The sequence below is a fragment of the Rhinoderma darwinii genome, chromosome 5 (assembly GCF_050947455.1).
Source record: "Rhinoderma darwinii isolate aRhiDar2 chromosome 5, aRhiDar2.hap1, whole genome shotgun sequence".
Classification (NCBI taxonomy): domain Eukaryota; kingdom Metazoa; phylum Chordata; class Amphibia; order Anura; family Rhinodermatidae; genus Rhinoderma; species Rhinoderma darwinii.
The window spans coordinates 332,676,865-332,696,803 of NC_134691.1; the positions used below are offsets into that span (position 1 = coordinate 332,676,865).

The 19,939-nt window shown below is 48.5% G+C and overlaps 1 protein-coding gene across 3 annotated transcripts in view; it reads right to left on the minus strand.

Annotated features, from left to right (window-relative positions):
* DYNC1I1 (dynein cytoplasmic 1 intermediate chain 1) overlaps positions 1-17,942 on the minus strand; it is a 322,553-nt gene extending 304,611 nt beyond the window's left edge. For all 3 annotated transcript variants that reach the window (XM_075827746.1, XM_075827745.1, XM_075827744.1), the window contains exon 1: positions 17,783-17,942. The gene's annotated coding sequence lies outside the window, so the exon portion shown is untranslated. The remainder of the gene's footprint in view (positions 1-17,782) is intronic.
* Positions 17,943-19,939: the final 1,997 nt, after the last annotated feature.

The following is a 19,939-nucleotide window of genomic DNA, read 5'->3' on the forward strand; positions in this document are numbered from 1 at the left end:
CGCTTTTGGTAGGTTGGACTGGGAAGAATAGAGGTAGTAAAGCGATTACATAGAGTACAGCGGGACCGGTCACATGACGAAGAGTCGTGCCGTCATGAAGGTAGACTGTGCAACTAGACTTCCGGTGCCCCGCCAGCTCTATAAAAATCTATGAAAATCTCAGAATCAGCGCGACGGAGGACCGAAATGTATATTAGCGCGTGTATCACATACTACAGTTGTAATGACAGGGATAGGGAAACGGACAAGTGAGCCCTAATCTACCCGCCACTCTGTCCCTGCCTACTTGCAACGACCCGCCCTAGGCGACGGGGTACAACTGGGCGGCGGTCCCTACGCTCAGTAAGTGCACGAGACAAAAAGACAAGGGTACACAAAGCTAAGGGAAATGGGGCAGTTGCCCACGGCAACACCGTGAGCAACAAGAGTGGTGAACGAGCCGAGTCAAACCAGGAGTGAACGAGGTACCAAACGCAGAGCAGGAGAGTAGTCAGTAAGCCAGGGTCAGTATGGAGCAGGATCAAATAGTTAGAAGCTGTAGCTGGGCCAGGAAACCACACGAGAAGAATCACAAGCAAAGGAGGAACAGGAAAGGCAGGTATAAATAGACAGAGGGCGGGAGCTAGCTCCGTCTGGCCAGGCTGCGATAGGCTCTCCCACTCCTAAGCCTGCCATCCTGAGTGGTGGAAGATGGAGTCAGTCTCAGAGACATAGACTCAGGTGCAGACTGATTACTTATGGGCGTATACACAGAAGTTGTGCCTGGCAGATCCTTTACAACAGTGACTACACGGCTAATAATTTTCGGCCCCCACATAACCCCATTAAGGATGTTAGAGTGTTGACATTCTGCTGCAGGAATTGTGGGAGGACAGATGATAATGGTAAGATAAATCAGGTTTTTCGTTAATAATAAAATGTAATTATCATCAGTAGGCAGAGCCGCATTTGTGGCTGCAATCTACGGGGCCTCCAGGAATAGTGCTTTCATGTAATAAAGGCAGCTGAGCTATGATGTGTCCTGCTAATGGATTTGCCATAAATTATCATCCTATAAAAGCACAAGGGCGTAGATTCCGGTGACAGTACTTGCGACAGTCAGTGGGAATGTCTTTTGTGGGAATACTCTTTCATCCATCGGAAATATATTATAAATTATTCCCTAATGATGATTGTTCTTGTTATGGTTCTAGCGTGTAAGGGGTATCACTACAGAAGTGGTCAGTGCATTTTACACTAAAGATCAGATCTGAACTTATTTGACGAAGCAGGGTGGAGGAGTCAATGAACAGCCTAATTAGGCGTGGAGGGGTGATTAGATGTGCTTCGCTTCATCTTCTCATTCCTTTTTTGTGGAAAAAAAAATTACCCCCTCCATATGTGACAGAGAGCAAGTATGCTCTTTGATTGAAAAGTTGGGTGATAACATGAAAAAAGTTTGTGTTACCCCTCCCTCTGGTGTCATCTACAGCCATGCAGGGACAGGAGGAGGATCATAAAATCTACTCCTCTCCCTGCATGTCTCCCTGCATGTTCCCCGCTGAGCCCCCTCTACTTCTCCTCGCAGGCTGAAGTGAGAGCTGCAAATATATGCAGCTCCCACTTCAACCTGCTCTTATTGAGGCTGGATCGCAGATTCATGGCTTTAAAACAAGACGGATTGCAGCTATAGCTGCAATATCGCCTGACCTAGAGACTTTAGTAGCAAGGATGTTTCAGATACGCCCTTGGTTACTAAAGTGAGTCAATGAAAGGAAGTATGAGATATGTCCTTGGCAGGGAAAGGCTCATTTGGGAGGTGTCAAAAATATGACCACTCCTATCAAGAGGCCCAGAAAATTTAAAAGTTTTGACCATCATGATAGATTTGGTTGTGCGACCAGTAAAATTGTTAAACTGAAAAGAGAGCAGCCAGCAAACTGACAGGGGAGCATAGAAACTAGAATGACACGAATGACACAAATAAAAACCAAGGAAAAACCCACAAAGAAACAAGCAACTCCTGCACTCAACTGAATACTATTTCCCCTAATATTACCCACAGCACCCAAAGTACTGGCAAGAAACGTTAAGGACCATACTCCGTATTACCCACTCCTCATCATGTCGCAGCCCATAAATCTCCTGCAAGGACCTGTCATTTTCTTGAGCCACATATCACATCTACTGTGTACAACAAACAGTCAGGAGAGAGTCCAGGAACGAGAGGGGGCGGGGGGGGGGGGGGGGTAGAGTCCCACTAGGATTCTATTGTATTTCCTAACTCTTTAATCCTCTGCTGTATCACTGTCCAATGTAGATGATCATGGAAGTAGTCAGAAAGTCGGAAGCCTTAGCCGTGATGTTAAATCCTTTGGGCCACATTATATTTATTGGACTAGTGTAATTTTATCTGGTAACAGCATTTTTGGGGCCCCTCCAGACCAGACTACTATCCCCTTATACAGACCCCAGACCAGACCACTATCCTCTATACAGACCCCAGACCAGACTACTATCCCCTTACAGACCCCAGACCAGACTACTAACAAATTATGCAGACCCCAGACCAGACTACTACCCCATTATACAGACCCCAGACCAGACTACTAACCCATTATACAGACCCCAGACCAGACCACTATCCTCTATACAGACCCCAGACCAGACTACTATCCCCTTACAGACCAAACTACTATCCCCTTATACAGACCTCAGACCAGACTACTATCCCCTTATACAGACCCCAGACCAGACTACTACCCCATTATACAGACCCCAGACCAGACTACTATCCCCTTACAGACCCCAGACCAGACTACTATCCTCTATACAGACCCCAGACCAGACTACTACCCCCTTATACAGACCCCTAGACTACTACCCCCTTATACAGACCCCAGACCAGACTACTATCCCCTTATACAGACCCCAGACCAGACTACTATCCCCTTATACAGACCCCAGACCAGACTACTACCCCATTATACAGACCCCAGACCAGACTACTATCCCCTTACAGACCCCAGATCAGACTACTACCCCATTATACAGATCCCAGACCAGACTACTCTCCCATTATAGCCACCAGACTAGACTGCTATCCTCTATACAGACCCCAGACCAGACTACTACTACCTTATACAGACCCCAGACCAGACCACTATCCTCTATACAGACCCCAGACCAGACTACTATCCCCTTACAGACCCCAGACCAGACTACTAACAAATTATGCAGACCCCAGACCAGACTACTACCCCATTATACAGACCCCAGACCAGACTACTAACCCATTATACAGACCCCAGACCAGACCACTATCCTCTATACAGACCCCAGACCAGACTACTATCCCCTTATACAGACCTCAGACCAGACTACTATCCCCTTACACAGACCCCAGACCAGACTACTACCCCATTATACAGACCCCAGACCAGACTACTATCCCCTTACAGACCCCAGACCAGACTACTATCCTCTATACAGACCCCAGACCAGACTACTACCCCCTTATACAGACCCCTAGACTACTACCCCCTTATACAGACCCCAGACCAGACTACTATCCCCTTATACAGACCCCAGACCAGACTACTATCCCCTTATACAGACCCCAGACCAGACTACTATCCCCTTACAGACCCCAGATCAGACTACTACCCCATTATACAGATCCCAGACCAGACTACTTTCCCATTATAGACACCAGACTAGACTGCTATCCTCTATACAGACCCCAGACCAGACTACTATCCCATTATACAGACCCGAGACTAGACTACTATCCTCTATACAGATCCCAGACCAGACTACTATCCCCTTATACAGACCACAGACCAGACTACTATCCCCTTATACAGACCCCAGACCAGACTACTATCCCCTTATACAGACCCCAGACCAGACTACTATCCCCTTATACAGACCCCAGGCCAGAATACTATCCCCTTATACAGATCCCAGACCAGACTACTACCCCATTATACAGACCCCAGACCAGACTACTATCCCCTTACAGACCCCAGATCAGACTACTACCCCATTATACAGACCCCAGACCAGACTACTATCCCATTATAGACACCAGACTAGACTGCTATCCTCTATACAGACCCCAGACCAGACTACTACTACCTTATACAGACCCCAGACCAGACTACTATCCCATTATACAGACCCCAGACTAGACTACTATCCTCTATACAGATCCCAGACCAGACTACTACCCCCTTATACAGACCCCAGACCAGACTACTATCCCCTTATACAGACCCCGGACCAGACTACTATCCCCTTACACAGACCCCAGACCAGACTACTATCCCCTTACAAAGACCCCAGACCAGACTACTACCCCCTTATACAGACCCCAGACCAGACTACTATCCCCTTATACAGACCCCAGACCAGACTACTATCCCCTTATACAGACCCCAGACCAGACTACTATCCCCTTGTACAGACCCCAGACCAGACTACTATCCCCTTATACAGACCCCAGACCAGACTACTATCCCCTTATACAGACCCCAGACCAGACTACTATCCCCTTATATAGACCCCAGACCAGACTACTATCCCCTTATACAGACCCCAGGCCAGACTACTATCCCCTTATACAGACCCCAGAATAGACTACTAGCCCCTTATACAGACCCCAGACCCGACTACTGCCCTCTTAAACAGACCCCAGACCAGACTACTATCCCCTTATACAGACCCCAGACAAGGCTACTATCCCCTTATACAGACCCCAGACCAGACTACTATCCCCTTATACAGACTCCAGACCAGACTACTATCCCCTTATACAGACCCCAGACCGGACTACTATCTCTTTATACAGACCCCAGACCCGACTACTACCCCCTTATACAGACCCCAGACCAGACTACTATCCCCTTATACAGACCCCAGACCGGACTACTATCTCTTTATACAGACCCCAGACCAGGCAACTATCCCCTTATACAGACCCCAGAAGAGACTACTATCCCCTTATACAGACCCCAGACCAGGTAACTATCCCCTTATACAGACCCGACTACTTTCTCCTATACAGACCCCAGAACAGACTACTATCCCCTTATACAGACCCCAGACCAGACTACTACCCCCTTATACAGACCCCAGACGAGGCTACTACCCCCTTATACAGACCACAGACCAGGCCACTAACCTCTTATACAGACCCAAGACCAGCCTACTATCCACTTATACAGACCCCGGACCAGACTACTATCCCCTTACACAGACCCCGGACCAGACTACTATCCCCTTACACAAACCCCAGACCAGACTACTATCCCCTTATAAAGACCCCAGACCAGACTACTACTGTAATGATAGGGGTAGGGAAACGGACAAGTGAGCCCTAATCTACCCGCCACTCTGTCCCTGCCTACTTGCAACGACCCGCCCTAGGCGACGGGGTACAACTGGGCGGCGGTCCCTACGCTCAGTAAGTGCACGAGACAAACATACAAGGGAATATAAAGCAAAGGGAAAGGGGCAGTTGCCCACGGCAACACCGTGAGCAACAGAGTGGTGAACGAGCCAAGTCAAACCAGGAGAGCACGAGGTACCAAACGCAGAGCAGAAGAGTAGTCAGAAAGCCAGGGTCAGAATGGAGCAGGATCAAATTGTTAGGAGCTGTAGCTGGGCCAGGAAACCACATGAAAAGAATCACAAGCAAGGAGGAACAGGAAAGGCAGGTATAAATAGACAGAGGGCGGGAGCTAGCTGAGTCTGGCCAGGCTGCGATAGGCTCTCCCACTCCTAAGCCTGCCAGCCTGAGTGGTGGAAGCTGGAGTCAGTCTCAGAGAGATAGACTCAGGTGAAGACTGATTACCTATGGAAGTTAACCCCGAAGCTGTGCCTGGCAGATCCTTTACAACTACCCTCTTATATAGACACCAGACCAGACTACTATCCCCTTATACAGACCCTAGACCAGACTACTATCCCCTTATACAGACCTCGAACCAGACTACTATCCCCTTATACAGACCCCAGACCAGGCCACTAACCTCTTATACAGATTCCAGACCAGACTACTACCCTCTTATACAGACCCCAGACCAGACTACTATCCCCTTATACAGACCCCAGACCAGATTACTATCCCCTTATACAGACACCAGACCAGACTACTATCCCCTTATACAGACCCCAGACCAGACTACTATCCCCTTATACAGACTCCAGACCAGACTACTATCCCCTTATACAGACCCCAGACCAGACTAATATCCCCTTATACAGACCCCAGACCAGACTACTATCCCCTTATACAGACCCCAGACCAGACTACTATCCCCTTATACAGACCCCAGACCAGGTAACTATCCCCTTATACAGACCCCAGACCAGACTACTATCCCCTTATACAGACCTCGAACCAGACTACTACCCCCTTATATAGACCCCAGACCAGACTACTATCCCCTTATACAGACCCCAGACCAGATTACTACCCCCTTCTACAGACCCCAGACCAGACTACTATCCCCTTATACAGACCCCAGAACAGACTACTAGCCCCTTATACAGACCCCAGACCCGACTACTGCCCTCTTATACAGACCCCAGACCAGACTACTATCCCCTTATACAGACCCCAGAACAGACTACTAGCCCCTTATACAGACCCCAGACCCGACTACTGCCCTCTTATACAGACCCCAGACAAGGCCACTATCCCCTTATACAGACCCCAGACCAGACTACTACCCCCTTATACAGACCCCAGACCAGACTACTATCCCCTTATACAGACCCCAGACCGGACTACTATCTCTTTATACAGACCCCAGACCAGGCAACTATCCCCTTATACAGACCCCAGAAGAGACTACTATCCCCTTATACAGACCCCAGACCAGGTAACTATCCCCTTATACAGACCCGACTACTTTCTCCTATACAGACCCCAGACCAGACTACTACCCCCTTATACAGACCCCAGACCAGACTACTACCCCCTTATACAGACCACAGACCAGGCCACTAACCTCTTATACAGACCCCGGACCAGACTACTATCCACTTATACAGACCCCGGACCAGACTACTATCCCCTTACACAGACCCCAGACTACTATCCCCTTACACAAACCCCAGACTACTATCCCCTTACACAGACCCCAGACCAGACTACTACCCTCTTATACAGACACCAGACCAGACTACTATCCCCTTATACAGACCTCGAACCAGACTACTATCCCCTTGTACAGACCCCAGACCAGGCCACTAACCTCTTATACAGATTCCAGACCAGACTACTACCCTCTTATACAGACCCCAGACCAGACTACTATCCCCTTATACAGACCCCAGACCAGATTACTATCCCCTTATACAGACACCAGACCAGACTACTATCCCCTTATACAGACCCCAGACCAGACTACTATCCCCTTATACAGACTCCAGACCAGACTACTATCCCCTTATACAGACCCCAGACCAGACTACTATCCCCTTATACAGACCACAGACCAGACTACTACCCTCTTATACAGACCCCAGACCAGACTACTATCCCCTAATACAGACCCCAGACCAGGTAACTATCCCCTTATACAGACCCCAGACCAGACTACTATCCCCTTATACAGACCCCAGACCAGATTACTACCCCCTTCTACAGACCCCAGACCAGACTACTATCCCCTTATACAGACCCCAGGCCAGACTACTATCCCCTTATACAGACCCCAGACCACTATCCCCTTATACAGACCCCAGACCACTATCCCCTTATACAGATTCCAGACCAGACTACTATCCCCTTATACAGACCCCAGACCAGATTACTATCCCCTTATACAGACCCCAGACTACTATCCCCTTACACAAACCCCAGACTACTATCCCCTTACACAGACCCCAGACCAGACTACTACCCTCTTATACAGACACCAGACCAGACTACTATCCCCTTATACAGACCGTAGACCAGACTACTATCCCCTTATACAGACCCTAGACCAGACTACTATCCCCTTATACAGACCTCGAACCAGACTACTATCCCCTTGTACAGACCCCAGACCAGGCCACTAACCTCTTATACAGATTCCAGACCAGACTACTACCCTCTTATACAGACCCCAGACCAGACTACTATCCCCTTATACAGACCCCAGACCAGATTACTATCCCCTTATACAGACACCAGACCAGACTACTATCCCCTTATACAGACCCCAGACCAGACTACTATCCCCTTATACAGACTCCAGACCAGACTACTATCCCCTTATACAGACCCCAGACCAGACTACTATCCCCTTATACAGACCCCAGACCAGACTACTACCCTCTTATACAGACCCCAGACCAGACTACTATCCCCTAATACAGACCCCAGACCAGGTAACTATCCCCTTATACAGACCCCAGACCAGACTACTATCCCCTTATACAGACCCCAGACCAGATTACTACCCCCTTCTACAGACCCCAGACCAGACTACTATCCCCTTATACAGACCCCAGGCCAGACTACTATCCCCTTATACAGACCCCAGACCACTATCCCCTTATACAGACCCCAGACCACTATCCCCTTATACAGATTCCAGACCAGACTACTATCCCCTTATACAGACCCCAGACCAGATTACTATCCCCTTATACAGACCCCAGACCAGACTACTACCCCATTATACAGACCCCAGACCAGACTACTATCCCCTTATATAGACCCCAGACCAGACTACTATCCCCTTATACAGACCCCAGACCAGACTACTATCCCCTTATACAGACCCCAGACCAGACTACTACCCTCTTATACAGACCCCAGACCAGACTACTATCCCCTTATACAGACCCCAGACCAGACTACTATCCCCTTATACAGATCCCGGACCAGACTACTGTCCCCTTATACAGACCCCGGACCAGACTACTGTCCCCTTATACAGATCCCGGACCAGACTACTGTCCCCTTATACAGATCCCGGACCAGACTACTGTCCCCTTATACAGACCCCAAACCAGGCTACTATCCCCTTATACAGACCCCAGACTACTATCCCCTTATACAGTTCCCGGACCAGACTACTATCCCCTTATACAGACCCCAGACCGGACTACTATCCCCTTATACAGACCCCAGACCAGGCTACTATCCCCTTATACAGACCCCAGACCAGACTACTATCCCCTTATACAGACCCCAGACCAGATTACTACCCCCTTCTACAGACCCCAGACCAGACTACTATCCCCTTATACAGACCCCAGGCCAGACTACTATCCCCTTATACAGACCCCAGACCACTATCCCCTTATACAGACCCCAGACCACTATCCCCTTATACAGATTCCAGACCAGACTACTATCCCCTTATACAGACCCCAGACCAGATTACTATCCCCTTATACAGACCCCAGACCAGACTACTATCCCCTTATACAGACCACAGACCAGACTACTATCCCCTTATATAGACCCCAGACCAGACTACTATCCCCTTATACAGACCCCAGACCAGACTACTATCCCCTTATACAGACCCCAGAAGAGACTACTATCCCCTTATACAGACCCCAGACCAGGTAACTATCCCCTTATACAGACCCGACTACTTTCTCCTATACAGACCCCAGACCAGACTACTACCCCCTTATACAGACCCCAGACCAGACTACTACCCCCTTATACAGACCACAGACCAGGCCACTAACCTCTTATACAGACCCCGGACCAGACTACTATCCACTTATACAGACCCCGGACCAGACTACTATCCCCTTACACAGACCCCAGACTACTATCCCCTTACACAAACCCCAGACTACTATCCCCTTACACAGACCCCAGACCAGACTACTACCCTCTTATACAGACACCAGACCAGACTACTATCCCCTTATACAGACCGTAGACCAGACTACTATCCCCTTATACAGACCCTAGACCAGACTACTATCCCCTTATACAGACCTCGAACCAGACTACTATCCCCTTGTACAGACCCCAGACCAGGCCACTAACCTCTTATACAGATTCCAGACCAGACTACTACCCTCTTATACAGACCCCAGACCAGACTACTATCCCCTTATACAGACCCCAGACCAGATTACTATCCCCTTATACAGACACCAGACCAGACTACTATCCCCTTATACAGACCCCAGACCAGACTACTATCCCCTTATACAGACTCCAGACCAGACTACTATCCCCTTATACAGACCCCAGACCAGACTACTATCCCCTTATACAGACCCCAGACCAGACTACTACCCTCTTATACAGACCCCAGACCAGACTACTATCCCCTAATACAGACCCCAGACCAGGTAACTATCCCCTTATACAGACCCCAGACCAGACTACTATCCCCTTATACAGACCCCAGACCAGATTACTACCCCCTTCTACAGACCCCAGACCAGACTACTATCCCCTTATACAGACCCCAGGCCAGACTACTATCCCCTTATACAGACCCCAGACCACTATCCCCTTATACAGACCCCAGACCACTATCCCCTTATACAGATTCCAGACCAGACTACTATCCCCTTATACAGACCCCAGACCAGATTACTATCCCCTTATACAGACCCCAGACTACTATCCCCTTACACAAACCCCAGACTACTATCCCCTTACACAGACCCCAGACCAGACTACTACCCTCTTATACAGACACCAGACCAGACTACTATCCCCTTATACAGACCGTAGACCAGACTACTATCCCCTTATACAGACCCTAGACCAGACTACTATCCCCTTATACAGACCTCGAACCAGACTACTATCCCCTTGTACAGACCCCAGACCAGGCCACTAACCTCTTATACAGATTCCAGACCAGACTACTACCCTCTTATACAGACCCCAGACCAGACTACTATCCCCTTATACAGACCCCAGACCAGATTACTATCCCCTTATACAGACACCAGACCAGACTACTATCCCCTTATACAGACCCCAGACCAGACTACTATCCCCTTATACAGACTCCAGACCAGACTACTATCCCCTTATACAGACCCCAGACCAGACTACTATCCCCTTATACAGACCCCAGACCAGACTACTACCCTCTTATACAGACCCCAGACCAGACTACTATCCCCTAATACAGACCCCAGACCAGGTAACTATCCCCTTATACAGACCCCAGACCAGACTACTATCCCCTTATACAGACCCCAGACCAGATTACTACCCCCTTCTACAGACCCCAGACCAGACTACTATCCCCTTATACAGACCCCAGGCCAGACTACTATCCCCTTATACAGACCCCAGACCACTATCCCCTTATACAGACCCCAGACCACTATCCCCTTATACAGATTCCAGACCAGACTACTATCCCCTTATACAGACCCCAGACCAGATTACTATCCCCTTATACAGACCCCAGACCAGACTACTACCCCATTATACAGACCCCAGACCAGACTACTATCCCCTTATATAGACCCCAGACCAGACTACTATCCCCTTATACAGACCCCAGACCAGACTACTATCCCCTTATACAGACCCCAGACCAGACTACTACCCTCTTATACAGACCCCAGACCAGACTACTATCCCCTTATACAGACCCCAGACCAGACTACTATCCCCTTATACAGATCCCGGACCAGACTACTGTCCCCTTATACAGACCCCGGACCAGACTACTGTCCCCTTATACAGATCCCGGACCAGACTACTGTCCCCTTATACAGATCCCGGACCAGACTACTGTCCCCTTATACAGACCCCAAACCAGGCTACTATCCCCTTATACAGACCCCAGACTACTATCCCCTTATACAGTTCCCGGACCAGACTACTATCCCCTTATACAGACCCCAGACCGGACTACTATCCCCTTATACAGACCCCAGACCAGGCTACTATCCCCTTATACAGACCCCAGACTAGACTACTATCCCCTTATACAGACCCCAGACCAGATTACTACCCCCTTCTACAGACCCCAGACCAGACTACTATCCCCTTATACAGACCCCAGGCCAGACTACTATCCCCTTATACAGACCCCAGACCACTATCCCCTTATACAGACCCCAGACCACTATCCCCTTATACAGATTCCAGACCAGACTACTATCCCCTTATACAGACCCCAGACCAGATTACTATCCCCTTATACAGACCCCAGACCAGACTACTATCCCCTTATACAGACCACAGACCAGACTACTATCCCCTTATATAGACCCCAGACCAGACTACTATCCCCTTATACAGACCCCAGACCAGATTACTATCCCCTTATACAGACCCCAGACTACTATCCCCTTACACAAACCCCAGACTACTATCCCCTTACACAGACCCCAGACCAGACTACTACCCTCTTATACAGACACCAGACCAGACTACTATCCCCTTATACAGACCGTAGACCAGACTACTATCCCCTTATACAGACCCTAGACCAGACTACTATCCCCTTATACAGACCTCGAACCAGACTACTATCCCCTTGTACAGACCCCAGACCAGGCCACTAACCTCTTATACAGATTCCAGACCAGACTACTACCCTCTTATACAGACCCCAGACCAGACTACTATCCCCTTATACAGACCCCAGACCAGATTACTATCCCCTTATACAGACACCAGACCAGACTACTATCCCCTTATACAGACCCCAGACCAGACTACTATCCCCTTATACAGACTCCAGACCAGACTACTATCCCCTTATACAGACCCCAGACCAGACTACTATCCCCTTATACAGACCCCAGACCAGACTACTACCCTCTTATACAGACCCCAGACCAGACTACTATCCCCTAATACAGACCCCAGACCAGGTAACTATCCCCTTATACAGACCCCAGACCAGACTACTATCCCCTTATACAGACCCCAGACCAGATTACTACCCCCTTCTACAGACCCCAGACCAGACTACTATCCCCTTATACAGACCCCAGGCCAGACTACTATCCCCTTATACAGACCCCAGACCACTATCCCCTTATACAGACCCCAGACCACTATCCCCTTATACAGATTCCAGACCAGACTACTATCCCCTTATACAGACCCCAGACCAGATTACTATCCCCTTATACAGACCCCAGACCAGACTACTACCCCATTATACAGACCCCAGACCAGACTACTATCCCCTTATATAGACCCCAGACCAGACTACTATCCCCTTATACAGACCCCAGACCAGACTACTATCCCCTTATACAGACCCCAGACCAGACTACTACCCTCTTATACAGACCCCAGACCAGACTACTATCCCCTTATACAGACCCCAGACCAGACTACTATCCCCTTATACAGATCCCGGACCAGACTACTGTCCCCTTATACAGACCCCGGACCAGACTACTGTCCCCTTATACAGATCCCGGACCAGACTACTGTCCCCTTATACAGATCCCGGACCAGACTACTGTCCCCTTATACAGACCCCAAACCAGGCTACTATCCCCTTATACAGACCCCAGACTACTATCCCCTTATACAGTTCCCGGACCAGACTACTATCCCCTTATACAGACCCCAGACCGGACTACTATCCCCTTATACAGACCCCAGACCAGGCTACTATCCCCTTATACAGACCCCAGACCAGACTACTATCCCCTTATACAGACCCCAGACCAGATTACTACCCCCTTCTACAGACCCCAGACCAGACTACTATCCCCTTATACAGACCCCAGGCCAGACTACTATCCCCTTATACAGACCCCAGACCACTATCCCCTTATACAGACCCCAGACCACTATCCCCTTATACAGATTCCAGACCAGACTACTATCCCCTTATACAGACCCCAGACCAGATTACTATCCCCTTATACAGACCCCAGACCAGACTACTATCCCCTTATACAGACCACAGACCAGACTACTATCCCCTTATATAGACCCCAGACCAGACTACTATCCCCTTATACAGACCCCAGACCAGACTACTATCCCCTTATACAGACCCCAGAAGAGACTACTATCCCCTTATACAGACCCCAGACCAGGTAACTATCCCCTTATACAGACCCGACTACTTTCTCCTATACAGACCCCAGACCAGACTACTACCCCCTTATACAGACCCCAGACCAGACTACTACCCCCTTATACAGACCACAGACCAGGCCACTAACCTCTTATACAGACCCCGGACCAGACTACTATCCACTTATACAGACCCCGGACCAGACTACTATCCCCTTACACAGACCCCAGACTACTATCCCCTTACACAAACCCCAGACTACTATCCCCTTACACAGACCCCAGACCAGACTACTACCCTCTTATACAGACACCAGACCAGACTACTATCCCCTTATACAGACCGTAGACCAGACTACTATCCCCTTATACAGACCCTAGACCAGACTACTATCCCCTTATACAGACCTCGAACCAGACTACTATCCCCTTGTACAGACCCCAGACCAGGCCACTAACCTCTTATACAGATTCCAGACCAGACTACTACCCTCTTATACAGACCCCAGACCAGACTACTATCCCCTTATACAGACCCCAGACCAGATTACTATCCCCTTATACAGACACCAGACCAGACTACTATCCCCTTATACAGACCCCAGACCAGACTACTATCCCCTTATACAGACTCCAGACCAGACTACTATCCCCTTATACAGACCCCAGACCAGACTACTATCCCCTTATACAGACCCCAGACCAGACTACTACCCTCTTATACAGACCCCAGACCAGACTACTATCCCCTAATACAGACCCCAGACCAGGTAACTATCCCCTTATACAGACCCCAGACCAGACTACTATCCCCTTATACAGACCCCAGACCAGATTACTACCCCCTTCTACAGACCCCAGACCAGACTACTATCCCCTTATACAGACCCCAGGCCAGACTACTATCCCCTTATACAGACCCCAGACCACTATCCCCTTATACAGACCCCAGACCACTATCCCCTTATACAGATTCCAGACCAGACTACTATCCCCTTATACAGACCCCAGACCAGATTACTATCCCCTTATACAGGCCCCAGACTACTATCCCCTTACACAAACCCCAGACTACTATCCCCTTACACAGACCCCAGACCAGACTACTACCCTCTTATACAGACACCAGACCAGACTACTATCCCCTTATACAGACCGTAGACCAGACTACTATCCCCTTATACAGACCCTAGACCAGACTACTATCCCCTTATACAGACCTCGAACCAGACTACTATCCCCTTGTACAGACCCCAGACCAGGCCACTAACCTCTTATACAGATTCCAGACCAGACTACTACCCTCTTATACAGACCCCAGACCAGACTACTATCCCCTTATACAGACCCCAGACCAGATTACTATCCCCTTATACAGACACCAGACCAGACTACTATCCCCTTATACAGACCCCAGACCAGACTACTATCCCCTTATACAGACTCCAGACCAGACTACTATCCCCTTATACAGACCCCAGACCAGACTACTATCCCCTTATACAGACCCCAGACCAGACTACTACCCTCTTATACAGACCCCAGACCAGACTACTATCCCCTAATACAGACCCCAGACCAGGTAACTATCCCCTTATACAGACCCCAGACCAGACTACTATCCCCTTATACAGACCCCAGACCAGATTACTACCCCCTTCTACAGACCCCAGACCAGACTACTATCCCCTTATACAGACCCCAGGCCAGACTACTATCCCCTTATACAGACCCCAGACCACTATCCCCTTATACAGACCCCAGACCACTATCCCCTTATACAGATTCCAGACCAGACTACTATCCCCTTATACAGACCCCAGACCAGATTACTATCCCCTTATACAGACCCCAGACCAGACTACTACCCCATTATACAGACCCCAGACCAGACTACTATCCCCTTATATAGACCCCAGACCAGACTACTATCCCCTTATACAGACCCCAGACCAGACTACTATCCCCTTATACAGACCCCAGACCAGACTACTACCCTCTTATACAGACCCCAGACCAGACTACTATCCCCTTATACAGACCCCAGACCAGACTACTATCCCCTTATACAGATCCCGGACCAGACTACTGTCCCCTTATACAGACCCCGGACCAGACTACTGTCCCCTTATACAGATCCCGGACCAGACTACTGTCCCCTTATACAGATCCCGGACCAGACTACTGTCCCCTTATACAGACCCCAAACCAGGCTACTATCCCCTTATACAGACCCCAGACTACTATCCCCTTATACAGTTCCCGGACCAGACTACTATCCCCTTATACAGACCCCAGACCGGACTACTATCCCCTTATACAGACCCCAGACCAGGCTACTATCCCCTTATACAGACCCCAGACTAGACTACTATCCCCTTATACAGACCCCAGACCAGATTACTACCCCCTTCTACAGACCCCAGACCAGACTACTATCCCCTTATACAGACCCCAGGCCAGACTACTATCCCCTTATACAGACCCCAGACCACTATCCCCTTATACAGACCCCAGACCACTATCCCCTTATACAGATTCCAGACCAGACTACTATCCCCTTATACAGACCCCAGACCAGATTACTATCCCCTTATACAGACCCCAGACCAGACTACTATCCCCTTATACAGACCACAGACCAGACTACTATCCCCTTATATAGACCCCAGACCAGACTACTATCCCCTTATACAGACCCCAGACCAGACTACTATCCCCTTATACAGACCCCAGACCAGACTACTATCCCCTTATACAGACCCCAGACCAGACTACTATCCCCTTATACAGACCCCGGACCAGACTACTATCCCCTTATACAGACCCCAGACTACTATCCCCTTATACAGATCCCGGACCAGACTACTATCCCCTTATACAGACCCCGGACCAGGCTACTGTCCCCTTATACAGACCCCAAACCAGGCTACTATCCCCTTATACAGACCCGAGACTACTATCCCCTTATACAGATCCTGGACCAGACTACTATCCCCTTATACAGACCCCGGACCAGACTACTGTCGCCTTATACAGACCCCAGACCAGGCTACTATCCCCTTATACAGACCCCAGACCAGACTACTATCCCCTTATACAGACCCCAGACCAGACTATAGATAGATAGATAGATAGATAGATAGATAGATAGATAGATAGATAGATAGATAGATAGATAGATAGATAGATAGATAGATATGCGATAGATAGATAGATATGCGATAGATAGATAGATAGATAGATAGATAGATAGATAGATAGATAGATAGATATGAGGATAGATATGAGGATAGATAGATAGATATGAGGATAGATAGATATGAGGATAGATAGATAGATAGATAGATAGATAGATAGATAGATAGATAGATAGATAGATAGATAGATAGATAGATAGATAGATAGATAGATAGATAGATAGAATAGGCAGTCTGCACATTTTGCCCAACCTACCCTAAAATATTCATACTTTCTACGTGACATTAAACAATGGCCCCGTAAAACTTCACGATAAGACTTCAAACTCACAACGACTAATTACGGAGCAATTATCCTGACATTGGCATAGACGCCCCGTCCTCTCAGATCGCGCACTATACACATGACACAGCGTTATTGTGATGAGTCACATAAACTACAAACAAATCCACACGCTCCCATATACAGACTTGTGCCAGGTGATGCCCAGGTCAACGGGGCACAGCAAAAGCCCTCGCCAGTGTAAGAAGTGTGCACTGCTCATCAATGCCATGCATGCCGCAGCGGAGGAGGGTGCATGGTGCCGGGGATCTTTACCTTGCTCCTGTGTGATGTGCGGCTTCTGGGGGAGGGTTGGGTGGGGTGTGATGAGGCTGGAGTCCCTGGTACAGCAGAACAGATGCTCAGTAACTACTGCATGATGCTGCTCTACAATCCGCTGTCTCATGCTGGCCCTGGCTCAGCCTCATCAGCATCAGACCATAACCCATCCCTCTCTCCTACACCTCCCCTCGCCTCTGCTTGGGAGGGGGGCACTATATCTGCCAGTGCTAAGTCATAAGCAGCCAGACTGCACAACTTCGGTGAAACGTTAGTGCAGCATTTACATCTGTAAAGACGGATGGACAGAGGGATGTAAGAATAGATGGTTGGATGGACAGACAAACAGAGGGATGGACAGACAAACAGAGGAATGGACAGACAGAGGGATGGATGGATGGATGGACAGAGGGATGGATGGATGGACAGACAGAGGGATGGATGGATGGACGGACAGAGGAATGGATGGATATATGGATGGATGGATGGACGGTTGGATGGATGGACGGTTGGATGGATGGACAGAGGGATGGATGGATGGAAGGACAGAGGGATGTAAGAATGGATGGTTGGATGGACAGACATTGATGGACAGACAGAGGGATGGATGGATGGACGGACAGGGAGATGGATGGATGGATGGATGGATGGACAGACAGAGGGAGGAATAGGCAGAGGGAGGAATGGATGGATGGACAGAGGGATGGATGGATGGACAGGGGGAGGAATGGATGGATGGATGGACAGAGAGATGGATGGATGGACAGAGGGATGGATGGATGGACGGACGGACAGAGGGATGGATGGACGGACGGACAGAGGGATGGATGGATGGACGGACAGAGGGATGGATGGACGGACAGAGGGATGGATGGATGGACGGACAGAGGGATGGATGGATGGACGGACAGAGGGATGGATGGATGGATGGATGCGTTTTCATGCTGCAGGTTTTGCTGCTTATTTCTGTAGAACTACAGGGATAGAATTGGCAAGCGGAATCGCGAGATAAATTGACATGCTGCGGTTTAGAAAATACGCACTGCGTGTCAATTTATGTCCTGAAAAATACCGCAGCTTGGACATGAGATTACCTGGAATCTCATTGACCATGCTGGTACTGTATTACGCTGCGGTGTTGCCGTACGCAAATTTGCACAGTAAAACCGCACGTAATAGGCATTGTGTGCATTGACCCTTGCACAGGCAGATTTGTGCCCAAAACGAGCGCCGTTCTCCAATATATCAAATCGATCGATGCTCGTTTAAGGACCTTTTACATTGGCCGATACAAATTGTATGAGGACAAACGCTTGTTGATACGATTATTCGGTCCCCATACAGTTTGCATATTGTCAGCGGCACATCCCATGTCTATACAGGGAGATGTGCTGCCGACAACGATGATTTTATAGACTGCATAAAACATGCGATCAGTTTGTCGTCTGGTTGCTGACATTTTTAACACGAACCGGTGGTTGTGAACGTTCGTTTGCCCCATCATTGGCCCATGTAAATGGGCCTACAGTCTGAAGCCCGCAGGAGTAAGATGTGACTCATTTATCAAGAGTCTCTTGATGGACTCCTAATAAATACATTTAATAAAAGTTTTGAACACTATACAAAAAAACAAAAAACATTTTCCATTTTTAACAATAAAAAAAATAAACATAAGTGGGGATGTCCAAAAAAAAGTCCGTAAAAGTCCAAACTATTAAAATAAACTATTATAAATGATAATTATCCCTTACGGTGAACATCGTAAAAAAATAAAAACCGCCAGAATTGCCGTCTTTTTGTTACTTTACCTCCCACAAAAATGTAATAAACAGTGATCAAAATGTTGTATATACCCAAAACTAGTAACAATATAAACTACAGCTCGTGCCACAAAAATAAGCCCTCACACCGATCAATCGACGAAAATAAAAAAAGTTATGGCTCCCAGAATGTGGCGACATGAAACAAATTTTTTAAACATATGGTTTTAATTTTCTAAAAGTGGTAAAACATAAAAACGATAAAAACGCGGTATCGTCGTCGTATTGGCCCAAAGAATAAAGTTAACATGTCATTTATATTGCGCAGTGAATGCTGTAAAATGAAAACCAAAAAATCCATGGAGGAATTGTTGTTTTTTTCCTATTCCTCCAC